The sequence below is a fragment of the Anomaloglossus baeobatrachus genome, chromosome 6 (genome assembly GCF_048569485.1).
Source record: "Anomaloglossus baeobatrachus isolate aAnoBae1 chromosome 6, aAnoBae1.hap1, whole genome shotgun sequence".
Lineage (NCBI taxonomy): Eukaryota > Metazoa > Chordata > Amphibia > Anura > Aromobatidae > Anomaloglossus > Anomaloglossus baeobatrachus.
In genome coordinates, this window is record NC_134358.1 from 386,797,451 (window position 1) to 386,811,818 (window position 14,368).

The 14,368-nt window shown below is 43.7% G+C and overlaps 1 protein-coding gene across 3 annotated transcripts in view; it reads right to left on the reverse strand.

Moving 5' to 3' along the window:
* PDE1C (phosphodiesterase 1C) overlaps positions 1–14,368 on the reverse strand; it is a 1,233,587-nt gene that overhangs the window by 402,844 nt on the left and 816,375 nt on the right. The window lies entirely within an intron of this gene.

A 14,368-nucleotide genomic window follows, 5' to 3' on the forward strand; every position in this document is an offset into this window, starting at 1 on the left:
TTTATGTTTCTCGACTTCCAAATGCACATGCATACTTGGCATGGTTAAGTGTGTTTTTTCACTGGTAAAAATTGAGTTCTTGGCTTAAACATCTCTGGAGGTGGATCAACTTTTGGAGACACAAAAGGATTAGGCATTTATTCTATATGCCCAGGAAGACACTGTACACATTTCGTGTTTAGCCAACTTTAAAAGGTAGCATGTGATTCATTTTTAAAAATAGAGTGTCATATGTTTAGACATAAGAATTTAAGTTATTATATAACTTAAATCCTGTATTATTAGTATTTTTTACATCTGCAAGTTTTCTCTGAGCTAACGGGTGGAGACTAAGTGCTATGATGAATCTTGCCCACTGAACACTGCTCTTCCGTCTCATTATAGCACATGTTCAAAAGCAACAGTAGCAGCATGGAGGATATTAACAAGCAGTATTGAGTAGCGTAGCTGTGAATCCAGCATTGCAGTGAGGTAAAATCTCTTGAAAAAACAAAAGAATCTGCAGCACCATCTGTCTGTCTGTGCTTCTCACTTCACTCCCCCCCCCCAATTTCCCCTCTTCATAGACTAAATAAAAGCTGTAATTTAATCTCTGTGAGGCGCCAGTCCATCTTACTTTGACTAAAACACCAGTGACTCCTCACAATGCACAATGCGTGTGATGTGAGGATTCACAAGTGTGCAGTCATGTAGGGAGACTGCAGACTTGAGGATTTATACAGGACACCCCTTTAACACTAGAAGTCCCAGAAATTTCGAGCTCCCCCCTGAAGTCCCGAAAGAGGGTCAAATGACATAAAATAAACTGAATAGAACTAACTAGAAACTAAATGGCTAAACTCAATGGAAATAACAACTGTGGTGCGACAGTAATGGCCTTAATTACAGAACAAAAGACGGTGATTATAGGATGTTAGCTATAATCCTTCAGATCATTCGACCCGTCTCTGGGTTCCAAAGATAGAAATGTTAAATGACCCCTCTCTGGGACTTCTAGTGTTAAGAAATTACAGCTCTTTAATATGTAGCCGCTTGATTTTTAAAGGAATCACTATCTGGAAAGCTCATTAATGGGCTGCATGGGCTATTCCCTCATTAATCTATAATCAATTAGGCAGGTAAAAGGTCTGAAGCTGATTACAGTTGTGGCATTTGCATTTGGAAGCTGTTGCTGTGAGCCCACAACATGCGGTCAATGGGGCTCTCCATGGAAGAGAAACAGACCATCACTAGGCTTAAAAAAGAAAGAAAACCATCAGCGATAACAGAAATGTTGGGAGTGGCCAAAACAACAGTTTTGTACATTCTGCAAAAAAAACAAACTTAGTGCACTGGTGAGCTTCGGAACTCAAAAAGACTTGGACATCCACAAAAGACAACAGTGGTATATGATCACCAAATCCTTTCCACAGTGAAGAAAAACCCCTTCACAACATCGACCCAAGTGAGAACACTCTCATTAAATAGGTGTTTCGTTATCTAAGTCAACCATAAAAAGAAGACTTCATTGAGCAAATACAGAAGATTCACAACAAGGTGCAAACTAATACGCCTTAAAAGTGGTAAGGCCAAATTAGACTGTGCCAAAAATATCTAAAGAAGCCAGACAAGTTTTGGAAAAATATAATGAAAAGTAGAACAAAATATAATAGCACCAAGAATGAAAAGAATTTTATAAAAAAGTATAAATATGTATTAGACAAATATTTCATGCAAAGACTAATGTAAATTACACGGAAAAAGGACTGAGAGAGAAAGAGCAATGTGGAGGCATAAAGCAAAAAATGACACATAAATTTCCATTTGTTTGGATATCACCCCAATTGTGACTGTAAGAGGCCATGGCAATAGACTATGTAACTATATGGGTGACAGAAAAGGGGAGACAAAGCAAACAGGTCACATGTAAATATCCCAAAATTGGGGTTGAGTGGACCTCATGTCTCCATGTCTGTACGAAGAATGCAGCCTAATCCAGTGCCTAGTTAACGGCACTTTACATGCTGTGATATCGGTACCGATATTGCTAGCAAGCGTACCCGCCCCCGTCGGTTGTGCGACACGGGCACATCGCTGCCCGTGGCGCACAACATCGCTTACACTCGTCACACGGAAGTACCTTCCCTCGCTCTGGCCGGTGATCCGCCTCCTTTCTGAGGGGGCGGTTCGTGCAGTGTCACAGCGACATCACACGGCAGCCATCCAATAGCAGTGGAGGGGCGTAGATGAGTGGCCGGAACATGCCGCTCACCTCCTTTCTTCCTCATTGACGGTGGATGCAGGTAAGGAAATGTTCGTCGTTCCAGCGATGTCACACATAGCGATGTGTGATGCCGCAGGAACGACGAACAATATCGTACCTGCAGCAGCAACGATATTAAGGAAAAGAACGACGTGTGAACGAGCAACGTTTTTTCACGTTTTTGCGCTCATTGATCGTTGCTCATTGGTGTCACACGCTGCGATGTCGCTAATGGTGCCGGATGTGCGACACAAACGACGTGACCCCGACGATATATTGTTAGCAATGTCACAGTGTGTAAAGCACCCTTTAGGCACCCTGCCATATATAACACATATAATACTAAGAAATAGGCACATAAGGGTGCTTTACACGCTGCGACATCGCTAGCGATAGCTAGCGATGTCGTGTGTGATAGTACCTGCCCCCGTCGCTCGTGCGACATTTGGTGAGCGCTGCCATAGCGAACATTATCGCTACGGCAATGTCACACGCACATACCTTTACAGCGACGTCGCTGTGACCGCCGAACAATCCCTCCTTCAAGGGGGAGGTGCGTTCGGCGTCATAGCACGTCACTGCGGCGTCACTAAGCGGCTGGCCGTACCTGCAGCAGCAACGATATTAAGGAAATGAACAACGTGTCAACGAGCAACGATTTTTTACGTTTTTGCGCTCGTTGATCGTCGCTCATTGGTGTCACAGGCTGCGATGTCACTAACGGCGCTGCATGTGCGTCACTAACGACGTGACCCCGACAATATATCGTTAGCAATGTTGCAGCGTGTAAAGCAGCCTTTACTTAACAGGTGAATATGTATGTACCTTGGTCTCCAGTAGTGATGTCAAACCACAGCACAGGAGGTGGTGGCGTTCAGAAATTAGCACCGCACCTACAAATGATGTCACTTACAAGGGCGGTGCTGGTTTCTGCAAGCCAGGTATTCTGTCAATGTGCACTGACTGTCTGCTCTGCTCTATTACTGGCTCATTACAGCTGATCTGAGCTAGCAACTCAAGCATGCTGTCATTGTGCACATCATACAATGGAAACAATGGATGCCATGTTCTATGGACTCAAGAAGCAAAGGACCATCCAGCTTGTTATCAGTCCAAAAGCCTGCATCTCTGATGATATTTCAAAATCTTGCATCTCTGATCTTATGGGGCTGCATTAATGAATCTGACATGGGCAGGTTACACATCTTAAATGGAAGTAATAAAGCAGTAATAAAGCTGAGCAATATACTGAGATTTTAGAACAAGATACTGCATGCTCCCATCTAGACATAAATTTCAGGGAAAGCCTTGCATTTTTTAGCAAGTCAATGCTAAAGAACATACTGCGTCCTTCACAACAGCATGGCTTCTCTGAAGAGTTCAGGGGATGAGCTGGCCGCCTGCTGTTTAATTCTTTCAACAATAGAAAACATTTGGTGCACTATGAAGCTAAAAAATCCAGATATAAAGACCCAGGACTTTTCAACAGCTAGAATCCTGTGTCAGACAAAAATGGGACCACATTGCTCTCCCAAAATGCCAACTATTGGTCCCTCACTTCTCAGACACTAACAGCTGTAAATTAAGAGTGGATGATAACATGGCCCGGTCCCAGTTTTTTTGAGACGTGTTGCTGTCATCAATTTCTACACGTTAATAATATGCAAATTATGAAAACTTGGAACAAAATTTTCAGAATATTTTGTTTTAATAAATATTGAATATTATATTATCAAGTGCCATGTGCAGAAATACACAAACGTACTGTATTTTTCAGACTATAAGACGCACCGGACTATAAGATGCACCCTTATTTTAGAGGAGGACAAAAATAGAAAAAAAAATTGAAGCAAAAAAATGTGGTCATGACAGACTGTTATGGTTATGTGGGGGGTGGGTCTGCTGCTGAGACTGTTATGGAGGTAATAATATCCCCAAATTCTGTACTCATATCCCCCATTCTGGGAACTTTCCAGGCATTTATGGTCCCCATCGTGGAATATGTATGTTCCCCATCCTTATATGTGTGATCCTCCAACCTGGTGTGTGTGTGTGTGTGTGTATGATCCAACCCCATCCAGGTGTACAGTAATACAGTAATGCTTTTATACACTATATTTATTTATTGCCTTAATTGTACAGATGTGATGCTCACCTAGCTTTCAGTTTGGTTCTTCCTCTGCACTAGAAACAGTCTTCCATATCTCGAGGACCTGCAGTGATGTAATGAAGAGGCGGGGCACTGAGCTGCTCTGGCCCTGCCTCTTCATTACATCTTTGCAGGTCCTGCTGTTACGGGAGACTTTGGTCCTTCCTCTGCACTAGAAACAAACAAAGCAATGTGAGCACTCAGCACAGAGACTGCGGCTGTGCTGTGATGGTATGCCGTGCTCTGGGCCGGACACTGCAGTGATCTGCACTTCCTCCAGTCCAGACATGACTGCAGTGGCACCCTGCTCCTGCCTCCTTCTTAAACAGCGGACACACAGTCTCCCCAGCCGCTGCAGGAAGCCGGCGGCAGGAGCACCCACGTGTGTCCGCTGTTTAAACAAGTATTGATTTGCTGATCCTCACACCTGCTTCTAGTCACTGACTGAAGAGAGGAGAGAGAGGTGGGCGGGGAGCAGCTAATGAATATTCGTTTAGTTTAAACAGCAGGCACATGTGGTTTCTCCAGCCACCAGCTTTCTGCAGCAGCGATCCTCCCTGCCTCCTGTGATCCCACTCAACAGCCGCTGCCTCCCACTCCACAGCCGCTGTCTGCCACTCCACAGCCGCTGCCTCCCACTCCACAGCCGCTGCCTTCCACTCCACAGCCGCTGCCTCCCACTCCACAGCCGCTCCCTCCCACTCCAAAGCCGCTCCCTCCCACTCCACAGCCGCTGCCTCCCACTCCACAGCCGCTGCCTCCCACTCCACATCCGCTGCCTCCCACTCCACAGCCGCTGCCTCCCACTCCACAGCCACTGCCTCCCACTCCACAGCCACTGCCTCCCACTCCACAGCCGCTGCCTCCCACTCCACAGCCGCTGCCTCCCACTCCACAGCCACTGCCTCCAACTCCACAGCCGCTGCCTCAGACTTTAAGACACATCCCACACTTTCCTCCCAAATTTGGAGGAAAAAAAGTGCGTCTTATAGTCAGAAATATACGGTATATGACTTGCATGCTATAAATGACGCTATTACTAATTCTCTGAGGAATATTCTATACAGCTTTTGGGACACTTTGGAGATATAGCTGTAGCACTGGTGTTACCACCAAATTAATGTAACACTGAGTTTTTTATGTAACTAGAATGTAGCCTCCAGTGGTACAGGTGCCGTACATTATTCTACTCCACACCATAATCCTGCGAGAGAGACTGATTTTACTTTCCATTATGGCATAACCTATGTGGTCTCCCTTCTAAACTCTGACTATCATTTTGGCCAAGACAAAAGCAGGACTCATTGGTGAAATTAATAGAACACCATTTCAGCCTCTATTTCCCATTCCAGTCTCTGATCTCCATCTAAAGACCTCAAGGCAAAGCAATGCAGAGACCACACTGGTCCTGCTCCCAGGATTATGGTGTGATTGAAGAAAACAATTTTGCCAAAATTCTGGTGTAAATTGCTTGAACAGTGAAAAAATTTTGGCGCACACATGCAACTTTTGGTGTCTAGCCAATTTCTCCCCGCTTTGCCAAAATTACTCTTATGTAATTCAAGACAAGCTGTGACATTCCTTATTCCAGAAATCTTACAGTCATAGACTAGAGTAAGGGGCACTTTGCACACTGCGACATCGCAGGTGCAATGTCGGTGGGGTCAAATTGAAAATGACGCACTTCCGGCATCGCATGCGACATCGCAGTGTGTAAAGCCTAGATGATACGATTAACGAGCGCAAAAGCGTCGTAATCGTATCATCGGTACAGCGTCGGCGTAATTCATAATTACGCTGACGCAATGGTCCGATGTTGTTCCTCGCTCCTGCGGCAGCACACATCGCTGTGTGTGAAGTCGCAGGAGCGAGGAACATCTCCTACCGGCGTCACTGCGGCTTCCGTAGGATATGCGGAAGGAAGGAGGTGGGCAGGATGTTTACATCATGCTCATCTCCGCCCCTCCGCTCCGATTGGCCGCCTGCCGTGTGACGTCACAATGCCGCCGCATGACCCGCCCCCTTAACAAGGAGGCGGGTCGCCGGCCACAGGGACGTCTCACGGCAGGTGAGTGTGTGTGTGAAGCTGGCGTAGCGATAATTTTCGCTACGCCAGCTATCACCACATATCGCTGCTGCGACGGGGGCGGGGACTATCGCACTCGGCATCGCAGCATCGGCCTGCGATGTCGTAGTGTGCAAACCCCGCCTTAGATTAGAGGTGAGGCACACTCCATTCATCAGACTCCTCTTCATGCATCACTAATGTCCGACTCCACCACGCCCCCTCATCAAGACAGGTGTGAAGTAGCAGAAACTTGATGACAGTTTCCCTTTTCAGACACCAAAAACTCAATCCCTGACAACCATTTTAAAAATATTCTGCTTTCTGATGACAGCAATCTTTCAAATCCATTGACATAGCAATAAGTAATGATCTGTGATGAGCAGCTCTGGTCCAGGTTTTCTGCGTTATTATCATGAATAATTTCTGGTAATGCTATGATGACCACAAGTATTATATCAGTAAATTTCAGCATGCTGTGATTTTATGATGTATGCTTCAGAAAGGAGAAATGACTCGCTCCCTAAAGACATGGAAGAATTATGCATCACAATTATGCACAATTATGTAGATTTCATCTTAAGCATTTTTTTTGACCGGTGGTATGGTAACTGGTTCATTAAAATCATATTAAATTATGTGTCACTTGAAAAGTTTAATTAAATCATCACTGCATATGGCAGAATATAATAAAAAGAGGCTATGTAATTTCCCCGTCTAATTAAGCAAATATCATTATTGTTTTTTATATAAAATGTAGTTATCATATGTGAAAATGACATGACTAAAAATGATTCATACATTACAAGTAAGGGAAATGTAACGCTACACAGTATTATGAAATAACATCAGCAATATATATACAGTCAGGAAAATAAGTATTTGATACACTGCCGATTTTGCAAGTTATGCCACCTACAAAGAATGGAGAGGTCTGTCATTTTTATCGTAGGTACACTTCAACTCTGACAGACAGAATAAAAAAAATCCAGAAAATCACATTTTATGATTTTTAAATAATTACTTTGCATTTTATTGCATGAACTAAGTATTTGATACAATAGAAAAACAGAACTTGATATTTGGTACAGAAGCATTAGTTTGCAATTACTGAAGTCAGACGTTTCATGTAGCTCTTGACGAAGTTTGCTCACACTGCAGCAGGGATTTTGGCCCACTCCTCCATACAGATCTCCTCCAGATCTTTCAGGTTTTGGAGCTGTCACTAGCCAACATTAAGTTTCAGCTCCTCCAAAGATTTTCTATTGGGTTCAGGTCTGGAAACTGGTTAGGTAACTCCAGGACCTTGAAATGTTTCTTATGGAGCCATTCCTGTTTCCCTGGCTGCCTGTTGCAGGTTATTGTCATGCTGGAAGACCCAACCACCACCCATCTACAAAGCTAAGGGAAGGAGGTTGTTGGCCAAAATCTTGCAATACATGACCCCATCCATCTCCTTTTAATACGGTGCAGTCGTCCTGTCCCCTTTGCAGAAAATCACCACCAAGGTATTCCACTCGCATGCTTCATTGTTGGGACTGTGTTCTTGGGGTTGCACTCATCCTTCTTCTTCCTTCAAACACAGTGAGTGGAGTTGATAACAAAACCTTCTATTTTGATCTCATCTGACCACATGACATTCTCCCATATCTCCTCTGGATCATCTAGCTGGCCATTGATGAACTTCAAATGGGCCTATACATGTGCTGGCAATAAAATGCAAATTAATTCTTTAACCCCTTAACGACCCATGACGTACTAGATACGTCATGGATCGTGTGCCGGTAAGCCCCGCCCCCTGCCGCCGGCAGGCGGCGGCGAGACGCCCACATATCAGCTGTTATCAACAGCTGATATGTGTGCCTGCTAGCCGGGGGTGGAATCGCTTCCACCCGCGGCCATTAACCCCTTACATTTCGCTGCCAAAGTCTTGGCAGCGATATGTATATGGGTGCCACCATGACAGTGACTTACCCCGCCCCCACCGGAAGTCACGTGACATGATCACGTGACTTTCGGCGGTTGCCATGGTAGCACAGGGTCATGTGATGACGCCTGTAGCTAACATGAGTCACTTCCTCTCAATGCCGGATGATGGGAAAGAAGCAGGTTAAATACCGCGCCGAACCACAGGAATCAGGATGAGAAAGTAATTCTCTTTTCTTTATTTTCACAGGTCTACGCGTTTCAAGGACATATCCGTCCTCTTCCTCAGGACAAATGTAGAGAACACTATATCTATATAGTTTTTTTCCTCTCAATGCCGGAATACAGCCGGCATTGAAAGTGAAGCAGCAAATCTGCAGTTCTCAGCTCTGTAGCTGAGATCTGCAGATAGTGCAGAGCGATCGGATTGCTGATCGCAATAGCCCCCTAGGGTGACTAGTAAAATAAAAAAAAAAAGTAAAAAAAAAGTTTTAAAAAATTAAAAAAAAATAAAAAAACCTAAAAGTTCAAATCACCCCCCTTTCACCCCATTGAAAATTAAAGGGTTAAAAAAATAAAAAATACACACATATTTGGTATCGCCACGTTCAGAAATGCCCGATCTATCAAAATATAAAATCAATGAATCTGATCAGTAAACGGCGTAGCGGCAAAAAAATTCCAAACGCCAAAATTACGTTTTTTGGTCGCCGCAAATTTTGCGCAAAATGCAATAACAGGCGATCAAAATGTAGCATCTGCGCAAAAATGGTACCGTTAAGAACGTCAGGTCGAGACGCAAAAAATAAGCCATCACTGAGCCTCAGATCCTGAAAAATGAGAACGCTACGGGTTTTGGAAAATGGCGCAAAACGTGCGCCACGTTTTTTGGACAAGCTTGTGAATTTTTTTTAACCCCTTAGATACAAGTAAACCTATACATCATACCCACACATCAGTTTTACCATATAGTGAACACGGTGAATAAAATATCCCAAAAACTATTGTACAATCCAACTTTTTTTGCAATTTTTCTGCACTTGGAATTTTTTTGCCGTTTTCCAGTACACTATATGGTAAAACTTATGGTTTCATTTAAAAGTACAACTCGTCCCGCAAAAAACAAGCCCTCATATGGCAAGATTGATGGAAAAATAAAAAAGTTACGCCTCTCGGAAGAAGGGGAGCAAAAACCAAAAACGCAAAAACGGAAAGTGCCCGGGGGCTGAAGGGGTTAAAAATTATACAATGTGATTTTCACAATTTATTTTATTCTGTCGGTCACATTTGAAGTGTACCTATGATACAAATTACAGACTTCTCCGTTCTTTGTAAGTGGTAAACTTGCAAAATTGGCAGTGTATCAAATACTTATTTTCCTCACTGTATATATATATATATATATATATATATATATATATATATATATATGATAATGTTTAATGCTGATTCTGCTGTTATTGACCTTGACCTGGACAATATACTATATATATATATATATATATATATATATATATATGTATGTATATATATATATATATATATATATATATATATATATATGTATATATATATATATATATATATATTTAGTATATTGTCCAGGTCAAGGTCAATAACAGCAGAATCAGCATTAAAAATTATCATGTCACAGTTTTAAAATATTTACTTTGCCTTTAAAAATAATATATTTGCAATTAAATGACACTTCATTACATATTATGAGAAAGTTGGTGGATATTGCAGTAATATAATAGATGGAGGCCCCTAAGGTGAAGTTTAGATCCCTGTATAGGGGTTGAAGGGTAAAAAACAAGGAGTTTGTTATTACAATATGTGAAGCCATAAAAAAATGAGAAAAGAGTGAAGAATGGGTCTTACCAGATTAAAAATAGTGGTGTATAAGAAATAACACTCACCAACCCCTATCAAGCCTTGAAAGATAATGGCAGCTGCTGCAGCCCCACCCATGTGGGTTAATGTTCAGTGCTGGAGAGGAGAACCAGGGTTAAACGCCGCGCTACCGCCAAAAAAGGAAAATTGTTGATTAATATTAAATTCTGTTATTTTAATGTTCAACGCGTTTGAGGGATCCAGTCCCCTTCTTCAGGACCAAGGAAGAATCAACAATATCAATATATATTGTTGATTCTTCCTCAGTCCTGATGAAGGGGACTGGATCAGTGAAACACGTTGACATTTGAAATGAAAAAATGTATTATTAATTAACAATTTTCCTCTTTTGGCAGTAGCGCGGCGTTTAACCCCACTTTTCCTCTCCAGCACCGAATATGTGAAGCCATGAAACTTTATATTTATATCAAATTATTTTTTCAATGTTTTTTTCGTTCTGCATACTTTTTCATCCATATTACTTAAACTCTTTATATAGCATTTAGTAAAGTGATCTGGAAGTAACTTAAGAGCACATCTGGTAATTAAACACGAAATAGGTCCATACATATAAGGCCTCCGACACACTCAAGTGAAAATCACGCACGTGCCGCGAGACACGTATTTACCCTGCGTGTTGTGTGTGGTAAGTACGTGTCTCTGGTACGTGCGGGCCACGTGTGTTCTCCGTGTGCTATCCGCAATAACAACCAGAGAACCAGTAATTTGCATACTCACGTGGTCCTTCCTGCTGTCCATGGTGCTGATCTTCGGTCTCCAGCCCTGCCGTCTCCCCGCTGCTGCTGCTGCCAGCCGCAGTGAAGTGAATATTAAATGAACATAATGAGCGGCAGTCGGCAGCCAGTGACAGCAGCGGCAGAGACAGGAGGGCAGGAGAAGGTGAGTTAAGATTTTTTTTTTCTCTTACGTGTGTTTTCTCCGGCACGTGTCACACAGGACCACATCCACACTACATCCGTGTGGTACGGGTGCGGGCCGTGTGACACCCGTGCTGCCGGAGAATACGTGGACATGTCAGTGTGTTGTAAAATGCACACACGTACAAATGGACACGGACACACGTTCCGTGGTGTTTTACGTGTGTGCCTGCTACAATAGGGTAGCATTGCTGTGCGGGTCTCCGTGCCGCCGGTACGTGTAAAAAATGGCAAACACGTACCGGCAGCACGGATGTGTGTCGCAGGCCTAAGGCTGTAACAAGGTACTTTAAAGCCCTAGACAAATTAGGCCTGTGGCGCTCTCTTCTTTCCTTCCCCTCCTAGCAAAGGAATGGATCAGAGAATATAATATTAGGATCCATATTACAGCGCCCCAATTGGACCATGAACCAGGTAACAAATTCTGAAGACCACTTCCATTAAAATTGTCTTCTTACTAAAAAATATTAGCTAAAATGAAAAAGACTGATGTTGGGCTTTGAGAATGTAGCTTAATAGGGAGTGAGACTTCCCTGTTAGATAAAGGAATTACTTATTGTTTGCAGACCATTTACAATCATCTTACACAGTTCCAGAGCTAAATAGTGATTTTCATCGCTGACATGCTATGTTTTAAATGTAAAATCCACCCAAGGCTGATCAAGAAAAATAATACGGTTCAAGTATAATGAAGTCTGTTTGGTTCCAATTAAGGTTCGCAGTATTTCATGGCTACTCTAATAGAAACCTAAAATACCCCATTATAGTTAAAGTCATCGATCTGATGGTGTCAAATGCACATCTGAATCTTGCTTAACCTCATCAAATGTTATACTATCTGCTTAATGACTACATCTAAAGGCTGCTTTACATGGTACGACTGATTGTGCGATTTCACAATCGATCGTACCCGCCCCCGTCCTTTTTGCGTCACGGGCAAATCGCTGCCCGTGTCGCACAAAGTCAGTAACCCCCGTCACACATACTTACCTCTCGTGCGACCTCGCTGTGGGCGGCGAACGTCCACTTCCTGGAGTGGGATGGACGTTCGGCGTCACAGCGACGTCACACGGCCGCCGGCCAATGGAAACGGAGGGGCGGAGATGAGCGGGACGTAAACATCCCGCCCACCTCCTTCCTTCACATAGCCGGCGGCGGCCGCATGACGCAGGTGAGCTGCTGTTCATCGTTGCCGGGGTGTCACACGGAGTGACGTGTGCTACCCCAGAAACGATGAACAACTAAATTAAATGATATTATGGAACCTAGCGAGCAGTACATGACTCACGATTTGTGAGCGATACTGCGTCGCTAGGAGGTGTCACACAGGCCGGCATCGCCAGCAATGCCGGATGTGCGTCACAAAAACCGTGACCCCGACGATCTATCGCACAATAGATTGTCTGGTGTAAAGCAGCCTTAAGCCTATATCTGTTGTTTGATATAGAGAGCTTTATAAACATTGATTATAATTAGAGTTGAGCGCGGTTCGCGGTTCGAGGTTCTCCAGTTCGCGGCTCGAGTGATTTTGGGGCTGTTCTAGATAGAACTAGAACTCGAGCTTTTTGCTAAAGCTCGATAGTTCTAGATACGTTCGAGAACAGTTCTAGCAGCAAAAAGACCAGCTAATTACTAGCTGGCTTTCCGCTGTAATAGTGTAAGTCACTCTGTGACTCACACTATTATGAAATTTCAGTGTATAGTGTGCGGGAACAGCGCATTCAGATGACTGCTGTATGGATAATGGCGATCGCCATTTTTTTTTTTTTCCTTGTCTTCCTTCCCTAAGCACGCGCGTGTAGTGGGGCATGTCAGCCAATCCCAGACACACACACAGCTAAGTGGACTTTTAGCCAGAGAAGCAACGGCATGTGTGATAGGATGTCCATGTCACATGTCCCTCCATTATAGAAACGGACATTTTCCTCCAGCACACCATTATCTGCCTTCTGCGTCCTTGGTGTCAGTCAGCGCTGGCGCAGCGCCTAGCTCTGATACTGCTGTGTACGCTCTATACACAACGCTGTACAGCATAGGGATAGCACTTTCTATCAGTCCTTTTAAGGGCTAATACCGGCAGGGTCAGAGCCATAGGTGACAGGTCCTGAAAACAGAGTTTAACAGCTACACAAGATGACAGCGTCTGTGTAGCTAAGGTCAGGGATTTCCTTGCTGCATTTCCCCATTAGGAGGGATAGAAAGGCAGGCTTCCTTTCCTCTACCCAGAGACCCACAGCCCTGGCACTGTACCCTCCTGCCCTTTGCACACTCAAACTCATTGTTACTAAGCCATTATACTAGCAAACACTGAGTAAACTTAGTGGCATCCTAAACGTGGCTGTTGGACTTCTGTATTGTCCCACTAGTGCAAAGATATTTGCAGCACGTCTGCCTGCATTGCACACTCAAACTCATTGTTACTAAGCCATTATACTAGCAAACACTGAGTGAACTTAGTGGCATCCTAAACGTGGCTGTTGGACTTCTGTATTGTCCCACTAGAGCATAGATATTTGCAGCACGTCTGTCTGCATTGCACGCTCAAACTCATTGTTACTAAGCCATTATACTAGCAAACACTGAGTGAATTTAGTGGCATCCTAAACGTGGCTGTTGGACTTCTGTATTGTCCCACTAGTGCAAAGATATTTGCAGCACGTCTGCCTGCATTGCACACTCAAACTCACTGTTACTAAGCCATTATACTAGCAAACACTGAGTGAACTTAGTGGCATCCTAAACGAGGCTGTTGGACTTCTGTATTGTCCCACTAGTGCAAAGATATTTGGAGCACGTCTGCCTGCATTGCACACTCAAACTCATTATTACTAAGCCATTATACTAGCAAACACTGAGTGAACTTAGTGGCATCCTAAACGTGGCTGTTGGACTTCTGTATTGTCCCACTAGTGCAAAGATATTTGCAGCACGTCTGCCTGCATTGCACACTCAAACTCATTGTTACTAAGCCATTATACTAGCAAACACTGAGTGAACTTAGTGGCATCCTAAACGTGGCTGTTGGACTTCTGTATTGTCCCACTAGTGCAAAGATATTTGCAGCACGTCTGCCTGCATTGCACACTCAAACTCATTGTTACTAAGCCATTATACTAGCAAACACTGAGTGAACTTAGTGGCATCCTAAAAGTGGC